The sequence below is a fragment of the Camelus bactrianus genome, chromosome 6, assembly GCF_048773025.1.
Source record: "Camelus bactrianus isolate YW-2024 breed Bactrian camel chromosome 6, ASM4877302v1, whole genome shotgun sequence".
Classification (NCBI taxonomy): domain Eukaryota; kingdom Metazoa; phylum Chordata; class Mammalia; order Artiodactyla; family Camelidae; genus Camelus; species Camelus bactrianus.
Window position 1 is genome coordinate 101072759 of NC_133544.1, and position 21179 is coordinate 101093937.

Here is a 21179-nt window from a genome sequence, read left to right on the forward strand (position 1 = left end):
ACCCTTTTCTGATGACACCCACCCACCCACAATACTCACATGCTCAAGAGCTTTGGCTCAACCTGATTTTGTTTCCCTTACGCTAAGGGGCTCAAAACACTGCGGGATTCTTTCACTTTTGAGGGTATTTTTACTCAGTTTATCGGCTTTAATCTGTTTTTGTCTCTCTCTTCAATATCCCTAGAAGTTGCCACTTCTTATTCCCTTCAGCAGCCTCCCTCCCAACATCTAGTCTAGGAAATCAGCTGTGATGATGGGCCCGGGGGCAGTCACAGAAGTTGCAACTAAGGCACAGAGAGGTGACATAATTTGCCCGAGTAGATCAGCTTCAAGCCCCAACACTGTGTGTCACTTCCCTCTGTTTAACTCTTATGCTAAGCAAGCGAACTTTTTGTAGATTATGGTTATAAACAGATGAGGTATGAAAATACATACAAGGACACACATCAACTCTAAGATGTTCATTAACTCCACTATTTTTTTCTATTTATTTTATTTCTATTAAAAAAATTAAGAACCTCTGCAGTCAATATAGCAAAATGTTACTGGGCTTTAAATACAGAATATAGAGGTTTTAAGTGTGTCATTACTCATCCTTATTTGTATGTTCACAAGACAAACTGATTTGAAAGTCTCTCTCCCCTCCCCCTACTCACTACTGGCTCTCACCTGAGCTCCCAAACCACACATCTAACAGCCTTTCACTTTACCCACAGCTGAACTCATCAGTTATCCCCCCAGAACTCCCTCTACAGATTTCCCTCCTCAGAGCATAGCAGGACCATCATTTACCTCATTAATCCACCCAGAAACCTGTTCCTTACTCTATCCTACCTTCACAGACATCATTCATCCTTTCCTTTTTACCATCTAAACATGCCTTCAATCTGTTCGCTTTTACCCGCTGACCATCCCACCGCTCAAGTGGAAGCCACCAAGACTGCCCACCTGGACTCACGAGTCTCCCAAGTGGCCCCAAAGCCACTCTCCCCTACTTGAGACAAATGGGATTGTGTCACTCCCACGCTTTTAGGACTGTTTTCAAACCCACTGTTCTTAGAAGAATCTCCAAGTTCTTCACCTGATGAATGTCTTTGCCATCAAATTGTCAGCTCAGGGAGGGGAGGACACGCCCTCTCCCCTAGGACCTGCCCTCTCCCAGAGCATCAGCTTGGGAGGACCTGCTGAGCTACACCAGCCTGTATTCTAACCCTGGTCTTGAGTTCTTAGCAAACTGCTTCAACTATCCATACAAATCCAAGGTAGATTAGAAAGATTTTAGATGTTGAGCTAGACTATTGATTTGGGGATTTTGCACTAGCAACCTGCAAGTACATGTTCTAATGATTCTGTCTTCTTAAAACCACACCCAGATTTAAGTAGTATTTGTGGAATGTCTTCGGAGTAAAAGGGACTGTACTTTTACAGACTTTATGTTTTATACCATGAACAACCCGGACAGGGTCACAAATGGAACCGCCTCACAAGTGACAGAAGACAGCTGACACGCATATAGCAACAGGTCACAAAGATGGCAAGAGCAAAGTTGTTTCTCCAACCCCACAAAAAATTTTTGAAAGAACTGAAAACTCTGAATTTTGAAAGTAAAATACTATCATATAAAGAAATAAAATAATCCTCTTCATCAGTGTTTCAAGATCTGACTCCAGAATTTTTAGCATGCCATATTGAATCCTAGCACAGAAAAATCAGATGGACTAGTGGTGAGTAAGTTCCAGGAAAACTACAGTAATTCCTCCACTTGTAAAAGGACATAAACTCACCTGTCGAAGATGAATGTAAACCCCATTCTGGAGAAATTAGGAAGCTCCCAGGCTCTGCTTCTGGATGGCAAGGACACGGACAGCTTTGAAGCATGCTTCTAACTCAGTCACCAGCATTCTTACACTGCAGGGGGAAACGGAGGCCCTCAGTCAAGAGCAGAGGTGTTCCTGTCGTGTCTCGCAGGCCGTGCCTCGGGGACTCAGTGCCCTGCAGCAGCCCGGCCCCAGGCGAGGACACGCAGCATGGCCCACCCAAGCAGCAGGTACACTGGGCTTGAGAAAGCCCATCCCCGATGGGGGCAAGAGTGGCTGGTGGGTTTGAGTGAACATAATTGCCCATAGAAATATGCCTGCATTCATTCAAGTGATACAAGCAACAGTAGCAGGCTATTTAACAAAATTTCAACTGTCAGTGGAAATTTACCATTCCTTTCTGCTTGTCCCCTGCACTCTGAGACAGGCTTAGGCTCTCTCACACCGGCAGCTCTGATGCAACAGTTGTGAAGTCGTTTTACTTTGCTGCAAGTGTCCTCGCTCCCGGTGTGGCTATGACTGTCGTCTCTTAACACAGTCAGATGTCTTACTGGATCTCTCCCTGCGTTCCTTGCTCCTGCTTCTCAGATCCTAAGATAAAGGGCAAGTGAAGACACATGACAAGAAAAGGCACCGTGGACTTGAACTAAGTCCTCAGTGATCCCCTAGGTGAGTGCTGCCCACCCCTTACCTTCGATTCTCAAGGTTCTGACCAGGGTGACATCCAGACAGGAGAGCGTCCTGGGCCAATTAAAAGCTGTGTGACTTGGGCCCTGGGGCAGGTGCAGGAGCTGGTTCCAGAGGCGTGCCCCTCCCCACCTCTGCTCCCCTCTCTCCCATGGACCCACTGCCAAGCCCCCAGGTTCCCTGATATTCTGTCCTTCTCTTGTAATCTAATCCAAGCCCTTTTCCTCTTCCTTTATTCCCTAATTATCACCAGCTGAAGTGGTTTTTCAGTCACAGTATCTGAATAAATTTCCGGCAGTTGAAAAAGAGGTCTCCAGAGGTCAATGCCCATATGCTGGTTCCTGAAGACAGCCCCTGGTTATGGGGTCCCTCACCAACACCCACGGGGCATCAGACATGTTGCAGAGTCGACCACCCCAACAAGAGTTTGCTGTGACCCCAATGCCCGCACAGCATCCCTGCTCTCATAAATATATTTGACGCACTTATCCGTTACTAAGAAGCAAAATTAAAAAAATTGCTCATGTTTCTTACTAAAATTATTTATGAGGTGGAAAAAGAAATTGTAATAGAAAAGAATAAATTTGACTGCATGTTAGATCTGTTCCTTTGGCTTTAAACCTTTGCTGTTTTCTAGGCTCAGACTTGGTAGCTCTGTACCTTTTGTAAAAGATAGTTGCCTTTAGCCTGAAATATCCAGGAGAGCCTATTCTCCGGGCTCTGATCTTTCACAATGTTAACTCTTCTGCACTTACATAGAGATGGCAAGTTGCAAAATAGAGAATCAACTTTGATTTTTTTTGGAGGTTTTAGAGGGGCACCATGATTTGACCCACGTGGACAGCTGCAAGAACAAAGAAGTCCAAGGAGAAACAATTCGTACCGCAAGAAGTTTGCAACAACCAACCACATCCCCGCCCCTTTTTAGTATAAAAGCGGACTGATTCCTGACTTGGGGGAGACGGTTCTCCAGCATGTCATTCTGCCATCTTCTGGGTCTGCCAGCTTTTCAAATAAAGTTAGTATTCCTTGCTCCATCACCTCAATCTCCCAATTTATTGGCCTGTCATGCAGCAAGCAGTACGAGTTTCGACTTGGTAACAAGATGACTGCATTGGAGGTAGTATGTCTCCACTCTTTCCTCGTTTCCAATATGTAACATGCACATCATTTATGATCTAGTGCAAATAATTCATCAAAGACTACCACAAAAAGAAACTACACTCACCTAGCTATCAACACTGAAGTCACAACCTATCAAATTTATATGCTGTTTAAAAACACAAATAAAAAACCTAAAATAGGGAATTGATTCCACAGAAATAAAATTATTTCTACTCCTTCAAAACCTTTTTTCTTTTCTATTTTATTTTGTTTTGCATATTGAAAAGAAAATAAAAGACAAATCATTTTATTTCACGTATTTTGTTATAGCTACATAATTTAATTACTACAAAGAGATTTAAATTGCAATAAAAAATTGTTCATATATTGTACAAATATATATGCACAATCAATGTGGATAAGGAAAGGAATGGACATTTACTAAAAATCCACTGCACATCCAGTCTTTTACAAGCATATCCTGGAATATAAGCTCTATGATCCAGGGGTCCCCCACCTGCATTCTCACTGCTGAGTCCCTTAGTAATCTTCTACCAAGGCACCAGCATAGAACCACGCGATCAGTATTTTCGGTATAAATGAGGGAATTAGCTCATTCAATTCTAAAACAAAAACCCTAAAGTAAATACTGAACTTATTTACAGATAAAGAAAATTGGGCACAAACAACTACAGTTTCTTCCCCAAGTTCACAAAGTTAATAACTGGTAAAGGCAAGATTTGAACTCGTCTGTCTGATTCTAAAAACTAAGGTGGAAATCCCTTATGACTGGGGAGGGTCCAGCAGCACAGCCTATCACCCTATCTTTGTTCAGATCTAGCCTTAGACAGCCTGAGACAGCACCCCATTCCTATGGAAATTGAGGGCAAATGATAACAATAAGGATTTTATATCCAGTAGTTTCTTAGGTATCATTTATATAAACTGTCAGCAGGACAGCAGAAAAACTCTGGGAAATATGAGTGGGTCCAGACCTTTTTGCTGATTAGAAACTCAGTCTATCAGGACAGAGTGACCTTCCCATGAGAGGCCACACGGACCTAAACTAAAGGCAGCTGAGCAATGAAAACTAGCAAGACCCTGGAACTCAAGCAAGAAGGATCCCTGCCATCTCCCACCCTGTTGCCTCTTCATCCACGTGGACACGAAGACAGAAGACCTAGGTTCTTGTCCAAGTTACACTATCATGAATTCTCAACCATAAAAAGTTACGACTCTATGCTGTCCTAAGTCCTTTCCAACTCAAATATGTTGACACCAATATCTCAGCAGAATGTCTATGTCTCCACATCCTCTCTTCTATAAGGAGAATAGTTCTATGGCCACAAAGCAGAAATCCAATTAAAAACACCATGCACTAAGCAAGGTGAATGTCTGCGTAAGAGACTTTGCTCTCACGCTCAGTGAATGAAAACTCAGAAAAATTGGTCCTTCTCCCTCAGCAAGTGGGAGGTAGGCTGATTGTGTGGGTGGGTGGGTGTGCGTGTGTGTGTGTAAATCAAATACAATGACGTCTGGGATCTGTACAGATTTTTTTTAAGTTACTGTCATTTCATGAGGATGAGACACCCTTTAAAATAATTTGAATCTAGTGTTCTGAGAGAGTCTCAGGATCTTTTGGTGGAGGAGGGGAAAGGAAAGGAGGAAAGAAGTAAATGAAGCAAAGGAGTAAGAATACTGCAAGTGAAAGGCAAGACATTAATTTTGTTCCTACTTGCATCACAAACAAATTACGGACTGGCTTTGCCCCGATGTCCTGTCGAGCACTGAGTTGCAGATGAAGAGGTGACAGCCCATTTCTCACTGAGCTTGTGACTGTACGTGGCATCTTATAGAAACAAATCATTTATCCTGATCAAACACTCTAGCAGCAGGCCGTAATTCTCCTATTTTGAGAGACAAGAAAATAGGAGTTCAAAGTGGGTAGATAACTTGACAAAAGTCAGAGGACCAGTAAACAAGAGAGGATGAATTCAAACTCAGATCTGAATGCAGAGTCTGATCTTCCCACTCCCAGGACTGGACAATCCTTAACACACACACTCCCCAGCTCCCCTGCAGTGTTCCTGGCACCAAGCATTTCCCATGGTGATGGACTCCAGTTCTCACAGACACAGTGCTCTGTGCAGCCAATGACCTTGATCAGACCTTGATCATCTACCTGCCATGCCCACCAGGCTTCACCATAAAGGTAGGAAAGCTGGCTTTCAAGTGCACACAAAGCCACCCCTGGTCTAACGTGGGCTCTTCTGGGGCTTCTCCAGCCTAAATGCAGCCATAAATGTGCTCAGAGTTTGTACATGAGCCACACTACCTCTCTCCATCTGTCTCCACACCTATACTTCTTAGCTATGACCATTTTGATAATATTGGAAACAAATTTTTAAAAACACAAAAGAAAGGATCCTCGAACAATTACTTAATACTTACAATTTTAAATGATTTTTTACAAAGTGAGTATTTACAAACCGAATCTGCCTTCCTAGGTGTCAGTTTAAACAGTTAAAAAATATAATAGCAAAAAATTCTCACTAACAAAATTAACAAAAACATCAACAATAATCTGGAATAAACTCACAATTAATGCCCATGTTGTACATGGAGAAATCTACAGGACTGTACTGAGGGGTAAATAAGAGGTGTGAATGTAGAGACATCAACATATTGCACGGAGGAAAACAGTTTTGTAAATATGGAAGTTCTCCTAAAAATAATTCAAAACTTAATAAAAATCCCATGAATACTCTTATCTGATTTTTTTTTAAATTGAACAATATATTTTAGAATTCTTCAGGAATAATAAAGTCATAATAATAGCCAAGAAAGTTTGGGATGGAAGAAAAGAACAAAAAAAAAATCGCAATGTCAGATAATAATTAATTTTTACAATATTTAAGATATAGCGCTGGAGTAAGAAAGTAAGATTGACAGAAATAAAGCATGAGCTCAAAAAGAGACTCTAGTGTACATAAGTATTTTATACATGTGGGATTTCAAATCAAAGAGCAAAGTATGAATTCAATAATTGTCCTGGGACAATCAGAGGATCACCTGGAAAGAACAAATTCTATTCCTGTCATAATGACCACAAAAATAATTACAGATAGTGATGTAAATATTAAAATACTAATAACAGCAAATACAACTCTTTGCTCACATTAATTCAACTTCTCCTTACTATAACAAGTACTATTATCATCTCCATCTTAGACATTAAATAAACCTACATAAGAGATTTATACCATTATAAGAAAGTATTTCTAAGAATAATAACAAAGATAAAACACAAAAGGAAGACATTTACTATCTTAAGAATATTTTGAGCCACAACAAAAATAAACCTACTGAACAAAATGAAACGAAAGAAATGACAAGGAAAAACTCTGTGATAGATGTTGATGAAGACAAGGGATTAATGTTCATAACATACAAAGAGCTGTCACAAAGCAAAAAGAAGCTTCCTCACTTAAATTTGTGCAAAGGACAAAATGGATCATTCACTTTTCAAAAGTCAGATGGCTAATCAGTGAAAAATGCTCAATACCTCACTGGTCATCAAATGCAAACTAAAACAATGAAAAAGCACTTTTGCTCATCTTATTGGTAAATATTTTTAAAAGATATTGTAGTTAGTGTCCATCTGTGGGAGAAAAAACTGTGAGCGACCTTTTTGGAGGATGCCATGTCAATGGATATGTAAACTCTGAAAAACGTATGTACACACTGATTCAACCCCACTTCTAGGAATCGTTTCGTTTAGAAAAAAAATCAGTTCAAATAGATATACTGTTTACACTGGTGGGAAGAAAAGCTGAAGTGAAATCATATCCAGCGATAGAGAATTGGTTACGTAAGTAATTCTACATTTCTCATTCCACACTGGAGAAGGAATTTCTAGTCACTTGAAAGTAGCCTGTGATGAAAGTAAATTTCACATCCAGGGACTAAATTTCCAGAAGACTTAACTAAAGGCATGCTCATACAAGATCACAGGAATGTCTGTTAAAGAAAGATGCCAGTCAAACATCCTTTCTGACAGTGGAAAATGGAGAAAAGTTAAGTGTCCACCATCAAGACAATAATGCGGTAAATCACGGTGAGCTGTGGGCACTGAGGGGGCCAGCGTTTCCCCGTGGCCCAGGGCCTTGTCCACAGCACTCTCCCACCAAAGGTGTCCTTGCACAAGAGACCACACCTGCACATCAGGAGACCCCTCCACTCTATCTGAAAGGACCGGGTGAGTCTGGAGTGGGAGGACGTCTATGATATACCCCTGAGTGAATAAAGCGAGCTGCAGAAAACATATAGTATGGCCTTATTTTTCAAAAAACAATATATACACACATATACATAGATTTCTCATATGTATATATGTATGTATGTATGGGTATATATATATGTCATAGGCATAAAGGTCATGAAATATATACACCACATTGGCAACAGCTTTTACACTCAGGAAATAAGGGGAAGGGAGGTAGGGGCCTTCCTGTACCACCACAGCTCTCTTTTCAGTATTTCAGTTAAGTACACTTGGAATTTAAAAGTTTATTTAAGCCCGAAGTAAAATGGACGATGCCTCCACAAGACATAATGCTATACTGGTCATTAAAAATCATGCCAGGAGAGATAGAATATTGTAGAAAAACATGTAATAAGCCGAATGGAAAATGGAGGTCTCCACACAGTAAACAGGCACAGAGTGCTCACTGGTTTTTATGACAGAGCTGATACTCACTGATGAAAATAACAGAAAGTAGATGTTAAAGTGTTAATTATTATTTCTGACTAGTGGGACCTGGATAGACTTTTTTGTCCCTTTTTTCAGACTTATTGCATTAAATATACATTATTTTTCATCTGAAAAAAGCATTTTTAGATGTGTAGTACCACACATTGGAGAATAATACACGAGTACTTACAGAAACAAATAACTAGGAGACACTGCAGCAGCGCCACACAATGTAAAACGGGCGATCCTGATTAACACCATGCAGTTACATAAGGACCCACAAAGTGAGAGCACCTGCTGTAACAGGGCGCGGCCCCCTTCTATTTGTTACCTGTGTCTTCAGGGCTGAGGCAGTTCTGAGCATGGCCAGTGTCAGTGTTGGTGTCTGGATGGATGCCACTGGATGTGAAGGAACCTGCAAGCCGAGAGGAATAACAGAAATCATCCTCTGCCTTTTCTGTCTTGTTTCTTTGTTACTTTAAAAGAGAGGCATAAATAAGATAAACTGTGTATCTTCCCTACTGAAATTTCAGTAATGAAACCGTTTTCAAAGTGTTCACAACTTTTATTCTGCCTATAACCGTCTTTTCATCAAAGCTTCATATTTATTAAATGTTAATTAACTCAGTTAATTAACTCCCTGTTGAAATTTCTACTATAGAACATGAAATGCACTATGTGAAAGAACCACTCCTGCAGTGACTAGCTTGGCTGTCTTGACGGCAGTGCAGTCAGCCCCCAATATCCCGTGGCTCTGAGCTCCTGATGCTGCTAAGAGAGCACGCTGCAGCCTCAGATGGAGAGAAAGTGTGAAAGCATTTCCTGAAATCTACAGCACTGACAAAACATAACTGACAAATCCCAGGCTCCTTTGAAGATGTCATTTTCGGTTTCTGGCCAACCCCCGTCAATGAGCAGAACCACCTCATTCCCGAGCAATGGCACTCACTTGGTAAGGAGATCTGGAGAAATTTCCAGGTATAGAATGTAACCAACTATACGTAGAACTCTGACAAAAGAAACAATGCAATGCCCTGATTTTGGAAGACACTCAAAATATTCTCCTAAGCCTTTGTAGCTGGAAAGGTTGGGCTTCTCCTGAGCCACTTATTTATTTCACAGCCAGTGAGCATCTCCCACAAACCCTGTTAAACTGTGTCTGCTGGGAGCCACAGGCACACTCTTGCTGTCGATCTTATAAGTCACAGGGCAGATGTGTGTGTCTCACGGCTGCAACCCTCACACAGGCTCGCCTCCTAGCCTCACAGTTTGAACTTAGCCCCATTTTCTAACCTGTTTATTTGGTATCTGTTCTTCTGTAAGCTGCCTGAAATGCTTTTTGGAACAAGTCAGAAGAATGAGTGGGTAGAGAAATGGACAGATGGGCAGGTGAGAGATGGGCAGACCGAAAGAGAGACTCCAAGAAAAGGGGAACAAATAAAATTTCCTGTGCAAAACCCTCTTCTAGACAGGGAAGAAAAAAACCACGGAGAAGAGTGAAGAGGCAGGTAACTTAGGACTGTTTCCTGGATTCCATGAAAAGTCACACCAAGAGATGAGAGGGTAGAACTATAAATAATAAAAGAAAAAAAGCACACATGCTTGAAAAATATATCTACAATATGTACTTTCTAAAGAATAGATTCAAATCAGCAGGGCCCAATACCACAATCCTTGGGTATTTACAGAAATGAGAATCCCATCTCCAAACCACAAGGCATCCCTTTGGAGCACTGACAGTCTACACGGGGCAGTCATAAAGCCATCACCGCAAAATTTATGCTATCCTGCACTTACGAGGAACGAGCAGTTGTGCACGCGTGACAGTTACACCCCACAGCACCTCTATGGGGGAGGGAAGCCTAGCGAGCCCCATCTCTGCAGGACAGAAAACCAGTCCTGGAGAGCCTAAGCCAACCTACCAGTTCTCCATCTCACAGGACTGGTCACTCCAGAGCAGGACTCGAACTCGGACACACGTCTGTAAGCACGATATTATCATGATTTGTGTGATTTTTGTGTGTATAATACATTTGTTTCTGGCATGAAAGTATATTTAATAAATGATTCATTGTCTTGTCTATCTCATTAGCTCACAATCAATCTTTATACTGTTGAATTGTTCTCTTTTCCACTGGAAAACGGAACGGAAAAAGCGGGGGTCAGAATGAGTTGGAGCTCCATTCTTTATCTGGTATCTCATCTCATCCAAGTCCCCAACCAGGGAGAAGGAGCCAATGTTCTCTTCATCTTTTAAAGAGAGGGCTCCACTGATGATGACTTACTCAACCCAAAAACCAAGGCTGGGGGAAGGGCACATGTAGCAACCAGAGCAGTATCAGATGTAGGAAAGTGAAGAGAGCTCACGGGAGGGCTCAGGGGGTTAGCCTGATTTAATTACAATCGATAAAAAATACCACACTGTAAAAATACTAGCATGAAATGGATTTGTTCTTTCTTGACATCTAGCAAGTTTCCACAGCCCACATGTAACATTATCGTGAACCAGTGAAAGGAAGAGTCTACAGATAGGGAAAATCAATGCCACAGGCAGGCTGAAACCCAGGCTGGAGTTTAGGAAGAGAAAGGGCATAGTTAAGAATTGGGGAAAGGCTGGAGGAAAAAATCACAAGGACTCTCAAGCATCATCCTACAATCATATAATCATTCATTCAAGAGAGAGTTACTGAGGTCCTATTTTGTGCAAGATTGTACACAAGGCAAAGCAAGAGCGCAGCGACCATGTTGGCAGCAAGGGGCAGGGCTAAATTACACTTCTGATCCCGGTACCTTGCACACTTGTTCTCAGTATAAAGGCAAAGAAAAAAAGTAAAATAATATTCTGTAAACTCAAAGCATTGCTGAAAAAAAATTAAAGAAGACCTAAATACCTGGACAGACACGCCACGTACATTCCTGGATCAGAAGACAGTGCTCTTGGAATGGCAGCGCTCCCCAGAGTGATCCGTATATTCTACGTGGTCTCGATCACAATCCCAGTGGGCTCCTCTGCAGTAACTGACTAGCTGCTGTTATAATTCATATCGGAATTCGAGGGTCTCAGTAACCAAAACGATCTTGAAAAAGAAGAACAACATGAGAGGACTTGTAATTCTCAATTTGAAACTTTACAATTGTATCTCTAGGTGAGATTAGAGGCCATTTTTAAGTTATTACTGTGTTTATCCTTATTTTCTAAATTTTCTAGAATGAATATAATTGTTATAATAGGGAAAATAAAAAGTAAGGTATCTTTTAAAACATGCACACCGATTCATTCATTGGAAAAAAAGTATTTTAAATATAAAGGGGTGAACAAATATCTAGTGAAAATGGACTACTTAAAAACAAGAGTGCATTTACATTTTTCATAAATTGAAAACTGAAAAGCACAAACACATCAAGTTTCTAGGGAGACAAATACAACATATTAACACTTATTTTCAAAAATTCTAATTGAACAATGAAAACTCAAGAAAGGGAAAATCGCGATTGACAGCCAAATGCAAACACATGGAGAGCAAAGGCCTAGAAATCACAGTTCCTTTAACTCTGCTACTAACTCAGTAGGGGAGGAAATTCCTCACTGAGGAGACAGTGGAATCCCATGCATAAGACAGGATACACAGTACAAACTGCGCTAGAATCGGGGGTGACTTTCTTAGAAGAATTCTAAAGTTAGAACATTGCTGAAAAACTATAAATACACTGACAGACAGATTAAAACACACAGTCATATATATTATATAGAAACATATGAAGTCTGCTCCCATGTTACATAGAAATACAAACATATTTGTTCATTTATGGACACTGATTACTTTTTCCCAGGTAGAATATTTCAACTAAAACAAATAATCAATAATACACACCTCTTGTCAAATCTAGTTGATAAGTTACTCTGCTATGTAATCATAATATGCCTAAGATAGATCTAAAATAAGTGAAAAAGATCTTTGTATGGTTTCTTGAACTCTTCTCAACATTCCAAACTTAATTTTAAAATAGATCTGAGCAGTATTTCTATATTATCTTTTCCCTCGTGAAATGACCAATACAGTCTGTTGTCAAATTTCTGTCCTTACAATGATTCACGAACACCGTATCCTCACAAAACTGCTGGACAGCAAGTCACTATCCAGACACTGTGACCAAACAAACGAAACACAAGGAAGACAGTGACCCTATTCTGGAGGGCTTACCGTCTGCGTCAACACCGGGGTTTTTATTTGATTGGTTTGATTGGGTAGCAAAATAAAATCAATCAATTATTTTCTTCTCTGAGCATTCTGTAAGTCATGACTCTTTTCAGTGTCATGAGCAGGAAAGACTTAAGCATGACTTGATTAGGTCAAATAGCAACAATCATCACCGGAGAGTGAGTAATAAGAAGTTAACTGATAGCAATTCTTCTGCCTACATGAGACCTAAAATAAACCTACACTGATATCCGAAAGGAAAATGAGGAGATGAGGTTCCCAATGAGAAAACAAACAAACAAGAAACCAAAAAATGAAAGACTTTTTCATTAACGATTCCAGGCAGTAGTGGAGCATGGTGGTGAAGAGCACAGATGCTTGGGGACAATCATGAGGCTCTGAATTCCCACAGCACTGGGAAGCTTTGACACTCATAACTCAGTGAAATTTTCTGCATCTCAGCCTCCTATCCATAGACTGGGTATAACAACAGCACCCGTCTCCTAGGACGGTCCTAGAAATTAAGATATTTTATATGTAAATTTTAAATAAAATACCTCAGATTTTAAATATTGCCCCAAAAGCACAAGGAAAAAAGAAAACAGAGATAAATTTGAGTTCATCAAATTTAAAACTTTGCTTCAAAGGACACCATCCACAAAGTGAAAAAAACAACACTCAGGAGAAAATATTTTCAAATAATTTATCTGATTAGGAATTTGTATCTCCAAATAAAAAAGAGCTACTACAATTCAACAAAAAAGACAACTAAATTAAAAAATGAATAAAGGATCCGAAATGGTATTTTTCAAGGAAAATATACAAATGGCCAATAAGCACAATGAAACGATGTTCAAAATCATTAGCTGTAAGGGAAATCATGTCAAAACTACTAGGAGAAACCGCTTCACACTCACTACATTAGGTTATAATTAAAAAAAGAATAACAAGAACTAATGAGGACACACAGGAATCAGAGATAGCAGCCCTTGCTGGTGAGATGTAACGCTGCGTGGCTACTTTGGAAAACAGCCTGGCAGGACCTCAGAGAGTTGAACAGTTGGTTTCTGAATGACCCAGCAATTCTGCTCTGTGGGCACACACGTAAGAGAACTGAAAACAAATGTCCACATAAAAACTACAGGAATGTTCACGGTGCCATTATTCATCACAGCCAAAAAGAAGAAACAACCAAAATGCCTATCACCTGATGAATGCGTAAACAGAGGGGCCCAGCCATACAGTGGAATATTATTCAGTAATAGCAAAGCATGGAGTACTGACCCAGGCAACAACGTGGACAAACATTGAAAACGTTACTCAGTGTGAAAGGAGTTAGTCAAATAGACGGTTCCATTTACATGAATTGACTCGATTTACATGAAATGTCCAGCACAGGCAAATCCACAGAGGGAGAAGAGTGGCTCCCTGGGGCTGGGGGAGGATGGGGAAGATGGGAATGAGTGCTTATGCATATGGGGTTTCCTGTTAGGAGGATGAAAATATTCTAAGATTGACTGGGATGCACAATTCTTGGCATAGAGTAAAAACCGGTGTAAATATTAATGGGTGAATTGTATTAAAACTGTTAAGAACAAAAGCACCTCGGGCCAGTACCTTCCCATAGTAGATGCAAATTGCTAACTTTTATTACAGGAAGAAGAAACTGCCCTCAGCATGAAAGCAGGAGATCAGCAAATGTGAGTTAACCGAAATTGGACAAGAGCAGTTCACTTGAAACAGTTGCTGAGTGTATACGAAATATTCAGAATGAAGAAAATCAGTTTGACATCAAGATGAAGCATTCTGCTTCAAATGCCGATCAAGGATTCGGCAAGCCCACCTGCTAGAAATAACCAGAGAAGAAACCTGGTTCTTAAACCAAGCACCACATCCAACAAGGAAATGGTGGTGAGGAAAGCAGTCAGCCAAAATACTGGAACAGTTTGCTACAAATAATTTCTCCACTGAAATTTCAAAAATAAAATGAAAGTGATGCAATGCTGCGCTGCCCTCACGTGAATGGGCTTCCTCCGGTGCTCGACAGTTTTGTAACCCCGAATGAGAGACTCAGGAGAATCAGCATGGCTCCTGGGAGTCCCCAGGTGACTGCCCACCAGCACGCTGACCACCATCACATCTGCCAGGGTTGAATTGCAGAGAAGAGACCAACTTCTGAAAGGCACAGGAAATGTTGGCAAGGGAAAAAATGGCTGCAGTCAGTCCTGGGACAGAGGCCCTGACAGCAGAGGCCAGAAGGCTGCAGGTGAACTGGAGTGGCCCTGGGGAAGAAGGGACCACAAGGGAGCAGATCTCAATTCTCTTCTCTCTCTCCCTTGGGTAGGAGAGATAAAGCCTGCATCATTCTCACCTGGAACTGTGGGTTATGGCTGGCAGAAGTCCTACCGACACGGAATGATTATTCAAGACACTGTGGGAAAAGTCCAGAAAAAGAGAAGGAGTAGGGAGCCAACTCCACGAGCCTCTCAAATTCTCCTATATTTACTGTGTATAATGAAAGTAAAAAGTCATTAACTGTTGTGTGATAGTAAGTAGGAACTTGAGGAAAGACGGGAGGAGACAGAGATTGTAGAAACCACAATGAGTACAAAGGCTTAGTGTATCTTTAGGGAAGTCATGGGGTGAGGGGAATAAGATACATTCTTTAGATATGTGAATTACAAAGCAGACCACGAGACCAGCCAGGTCCTTGTTTTGGGGATAATAGACTATCTAAAAGCACACAAGCCCAGCTTGTATAGCTGAGGGACTGGGTCCTTGCTTTGAAATGAGCAGAGTGCTATCTAAAGCATCAACTATGCAAGCAAATCATTGTCTCTGCTTTTTAAGGCAAGGAGACAGGAGTGAGGATGCACAGGCTCCTGCTTGCAAAGCAGTTACTAAGCACACATTTTTCTTCTGAACATTGACAGGCGCCTGGGGTCTGTTACAATTTGTTAACCTAATCTTGGGCTCCCACATGTAACCATTATGGAACCATTATGGAGGACACCCTAGGATAACAAATCCTAGCCCTGGGTCTTTTCCTGCCACCTTCAGACACTCTAGCATGATCTAGATACATCCCTGACTAACGATCCCACAGAACCACCCAGACTCTTAACTCCTGGCGCTTGAAACTTAATTTTAGCTCTACACAACTTAACAAAGAAAAGTTTCAGAAATAGAAGATATTACATTCTTTTATATCTCATCATATGAACTAATTTTTCTGATTGCTCTAAGCTGATTCTAATTGGCAAAGCACCTAATTCTGCAGGTGTATTCAGTACTTTCCATTGGGCATAACTTGCCAGTTTGGGCTCGCTAAATTCTATTGGTCAAATACTGATACACTTAATTGATTTCATTGTTCATCAGTTTCAGCCAGGAGGAGAGGGAGTGTCACTCTGTTCCTCAGCCCACCCTCAACACTTTTCTCATCAGCAACTCAGGTCTCCTGAAAATAAAACAAAGAATTTGTTTCCCTTCTACGCTTTCCACAAACCCAACAGGAAACATCAGCCTGGAGAAAGAATTCAACAAAAATGTTCAAACAAAAATCTACAAAACCTGAAGCAACTCCATCTCCGAATCATGATACACAATGACATGAAAGTAAGTGTGTCAAGCACAAAGCAGCGTGAGCCTGACCACCTCATTTCTATTCTTCAAAGGAAGGAAGGTTTTCATATTTTTTATTATCACTCTTTCTCATTGCTTCTGATTAAGCCAAAAATTAGTTTATGAAATAATTAAGCACTGCAATAACAGATTTTTGTTGTATCAATTATAGAAGGCATTCGGAGGGGATAGGAAAACCCACCTTTGTAAAAAATGTAAAATTTCTTCCCCTGTTAAAAACACGTATACAAAATGCAACAGAGAATTCAAATTCTTGCGGAGAGGAGCAAAAGCCACAGAATCAAAGCAAAGTCATTACTATGAGTCAATTCAAAATTCACTAGACAAGCATGCTCAAAGCATTCAAAGAATTTTAAAGGCACACTGCAAACCATTCACTTAATGATCTGCAGGCTAGAGGAATAATTTCCCTCTTTAACAGACAACAGAAATCAAAAGGGTGCCCCTCCAAACAAAGACGAAAGGTCAATCAGGTTTTTAACAGTTCTTATAAATCAGCATGTTCTAAAGAACAAAATTCAGAAATTTTAAACATTCATTCAAACCACAATGAAACAAGCACTTAAAAAAAAGAAAAAAACCCCAAAGAAACTAAGCACATTGATGATGCACTTGGATCAATGAGAACGTCTTTTACCCTTCGAAGAACAGGCTATAGCCTTTTACTTGAAAATTAACACTACTTTAAATATAACTCCTAAAACGGATTTCATCATTCATGTTGCCTTGAAAACTCTGAGGCACTTGTATCTGATCAGAAAAGCAATTCTAGTAATAGTATGTTACAATTCAGCGCCAGTTTGCTTTAGAAGAAAAAAGAAAAGCTACTGTTCCTCAAATCCTGCACAGAGTGTGAAGTGCCTCCCGGCCTCTTTCTCCTCCCGTTTTCTAAGCTCATGCTCCCCAACCCTTCTGAAACAAGTATGACAACCTCTTATTTCCAATATGCCAAATGACAAAAGAATATCAATTTATTTGTGTAAATATATGCCTACTTCTTGAACTGGAGGAGGAAGGTATCAGAGGGCTACAAGGAACTTATTTCTACCTTCCTGAAATCACACACAAACACGTTCACACAGACACAAACACATACACACTGAATTACTGAGCACTTCACAAGCTTAGGAATTCCAACTTCTAGAAGATAACTTTGCAGTAGGTTTAAAATACAAAACTGTCAAGTTCTGAAAGACTTGATCATCTGCTAAATCATCCAAATATCAACGAGACCCAATTTGCCTTCTCTGTAGAATGTAATTTCCCATGATGTCAAAGCAGACCCTAAGAAGTACTGGATCCAAGACTCGTGTTTATCACTAGCTATTATCGTTTTTAAACAAGTAAACAGATTCAGAAAAGTATGTCCCAACATTTATTCTTATTGAAATAGCATATGTATTCAATTGTCTATACAGAAAATAGTTCCCATGATGGTGTTTAAGAGCTATTTTGTGTATTGCAATATTTATTTTTAATTGAAGACAAGGAGGGTGGGTATTACTCAGTTGTAGAGCACTTGCTTACCATGCACAATGTGCTGGCTTCAATCCCCAGTAATCCCCCCCCCCAAAAAAAGTGCTTATTTAAAAATAAGAAAAAAGTTATAAAAAAATGCAGACTAAAAACCACTGCAATGTAGAAGCCAGAACTATAAAAAAAAACATGTGTTTCTATCAAATACTGACTATATGTCAAACACAGGGACAACCACAAATCACCCCTGACAACCATCACGTGTGGTTCTCAGCAACCCTTCTAAGTAGACACGGATGAGAAGCCCAGCACTGCGGATGAGGAGACGGAGCTCGGAGGAGCCGGGGACGCTGACCGTCCTACTCCCCGTGACACCACGTCAGCCCAGGACAAGTGCTGACAGAGCTGCAGTGAGGGGACATGCAGCTGCGTGGAAACTTCGGGAGCTGGGAGTCCCAGAAAACACTCAAAATTGTTCAGTGAAAAACCAGCTCAAATATATTACATTGTGTCACATTCTTTAAACAGGGAACATGACTGAGACCTTTTTGATGCCTCCGTGTCCTTTATGCCATCATCAGTTATTTGCCCTCACAGCATGACCAGTGATGATCTGGACCCCTTATGAAGTGCACTCAGATGGCAGAGCTTTTAAAGCTGTTTTATGAAGTTTGTAAGACTCTGTCTATTCCTCACACAGGCGGTCATCCATCACTTCTCACTGGTGTGGACGTACTATCTAAAATCACTCCTTTGTGCTTTTTAAAATCCCTTCATCTAATCCAGACTTTTCAACAGCAAAGAATCAGCTCAACCACAGACAGTGAACAGCTTTTCACCAAATGGTCTCGAACAGCCCATCGGACTACCTGGAAGCCCTTTTCTTTTATTAAACCCACTTCCGGGTACTTCATCATTTTCTGATTGGTGGACTTGGCCTCTGACTGGCCTACTCAGAGAGCTCCCAGCCTCACATCCGAGGATGGGAGAGGGCCCTGCTCTTGGGAGAAATCAGTGAGGAAGGCGGACATCCTCCAGTCAGGACTGCACGTGTAGAAGTGCCACAACGTGCTCAGAAATTATACCGTAAGCACACCTGGGCTCCCATGGACTGGTTTCATATTAACCAAACTCACGAGACACTGATGCAAGAAAACCAGAAACTTAACTTATTAATGTAACAGAATATGTGAAACTATGAACCAGACTGAAATATCAGAGTTCAACCATGAGTACAGTTTCTCCTCCACGGTCTAATCCCGGGCAGGCAGTAACATGGCAACCATGGACAGAAGCAGAGCAGGAAGGGTTTCTAGATTAACTCAATGGACTAAATTTCTGTTATACCAACAGATCTACTGCCTGGAAAACAATTAACGCTAATCACGGTGCACTCTTCGTGGACAGTGGCTGAGACACGACTGTGAGCACCTGTGTAACTCTCCTTTGCCTGTCCTTATTGGGCAAACTGATGCACAGAGGTACAGAGATCCAGGGATGCAGATACCTATAAACACCAAAAGCCCATGCCTGGGAGCCTCAAAACCAGACAGCCAGGGTTTAAATACCAGCTCTGCCACTTACTAGCTCTGTGACCTTGGCCAACTTACCCTCTGTGTGCCTCAGTTTCCACACTGTAAAACTGGGATAAAAATCAAACATTCCTTACACGATTGTTGAGAAGATTGAAGGATTCATTTCTGTAAAACTCTCAGAAAAGAATGTAGCACATTATTGGTGCTCAACAAATGTCAACTTAATATTAAAGTGATTTACAAGTCTCCTTTCTAATCATCTTCTGTGTTTCCTGGCTAGACTAAGTCCCAAAGAAAATCCTTATTTCTCCTTTTATAAACTCTTGGGAAGCACCCTTCAGTTCCATACCACCATCTGTTTAAACTGAGGGAGGGGATGCCTCCTCCCCACTCCTCTTGGCCACGGAGAGTGCTTCTCCACACCACAGACCCATGGCCCACAGCTAGCCTTTATCACACTAACAGAGTGAGGTGTGAGTCCGGAGAGACAAGTAGGGTATGTGAAACCGTTCCTTTCCTTCCAGTGCTGGCCACACTTGGGAAGCACCCGGGATGCTCAGCTCCATGGCAGGACAGCCCTGTGCATGATGGGGCAGGTCCTCTCAAGGGAAGGCTCGCTGTGGCCCAGAGTTACCTGGGACAGGGTGAGTCTCTACTTCTGGGACACAGTATAATGACACGCATTTTCCCACAGCCCTGAAGTTCATGGAGAACGTGGCTTCATCAGTAAAAATGAAGACATATATCACCTGCTTACTCTTTTCTGTCATCTCTCAGTTGGCTGCTGGAGACAACATGTGTATAAGTATTGGATCCCATTAAGCCCCAACCTATTTGAAGTAACAAAAAATTCTGTGGCTTAACGTTGGTTCAGGGCGACTGTGTAACAGTTCTGACTTTGCTGATGCTAAATTATGGGTATAGGAACTATCGAACCTCCTCAAATATCTTTCATCATAAAACCAGCTTTCCTTATTTTCCTGTTTCTTAGTAATTGCCAAAGACTATCAAATGATGGCTTCTCACAAAACAGTAGCTAAAGTTTATGAGCCCTCTTGACATACCCACTGTGGTAAACACTTTACATAATTTCTAATTCTCACAATTCTACAAAGCAGATATGAGCATCCCCATCTCACAGACGAGGGAAATCTCAGAACGAACTGACTTAGGCTCACGTGGCTCAGTGGCAGCGTGTGCACGCAAACCCAAGTCAAAAAACTACACCCCTTACTATATGTACCAAATCTCCTACCACTGATTAACACACAGCGGCGGGGTCAATACTCAGGGAACCCAGTACAATGTTCAGCTTTAAGGTGCTCCAGAGGCCGCTTCTAGCTGTTTTATAAATTCCCTTCTCACTGGTTTCTAGCACTGGAAGAAAAGTCCGATTTTGCCATTGTTTGCACAGCCAGTCTGAGATGTTCACAGCGAGATGACAGAATAAAACTAAGATATAAGCAGAACAATATTTACAGGTAGACAGACATAATGTAGACTGTGCTATTCTGAAGCATTAAGCAAAGAAATCAAAATAAAATAACGTTGTTTAAGCTTTCTTTAACAAATAGGAAAATTAAGAAGTTAAGAAGGTGCAACAGCGCCACCTATGTCTAAAAAGACCTTCCAGGTTGCCGGGAAACATGCAACACAAAATTGCCTGTAGGATCAGAAACGAGAATCAGATAACTAAAAGCTTCTGTAGCACATACTGCACTTTGTTTCAGGGTAAGGGAGGGGTATTCAATATTTAATCTGATATTGCTAATACTCCTGAATATAAACAAAAGACATAGGCTTATGGAAACTCATCTTAGAGGAGGAAAGATACCAGTCCAGCCTCTTCAGTTTACAGGAAGTGGAGACTGAGATCTGGGATATGTCCTCCTGGCAATCGGCAGCAAAGCTCTCCTAGGCCTCATGTCTTGCACTGTAGCAAATACCAACAGATCTTTACTAG

At 41.0% G+C, this 21179-nt stretch overlaps 1 protein-coding gene across 45 annotated transcripts in view; it reads right to left on the minus strand.

Annotated features, from left to right (window-relative positions):
• Positions 1–21179, minus strand: part of LOC141578007 (uncharacterized) — a 192699-nt gene that overhangs the window by 17076 nt on the left and 154444 nt on the right. For 38 of the 45 annotated variants that reach the window (XM_074366510.1, XM_074366513.1, XM_074366511.1 and 35 more), the window contains 5 exons: positions 11253–11438; positions 8693–8776; positions 3165–5515; positions 2209–2408; positions 1785–1908 (listed from right to left, as the gene is read on the minus strand). The gene's annotated coding sequence lies outside the window, so the exon portion shown is untranslated. Of the gene's footprint in view, positions 1–1784; positions 1909–2208; positions 2409–3164; positions 5516–8692; positions 8777–10283; positions 10343–11252; positions 11439–21179 lie in introns of all 45 variants that reach the window. The other 7 variants (XM_074366479.1, XM_074366477.1, XM_074366481.1 and 4 more) reach the window with 7 other exon arrangements.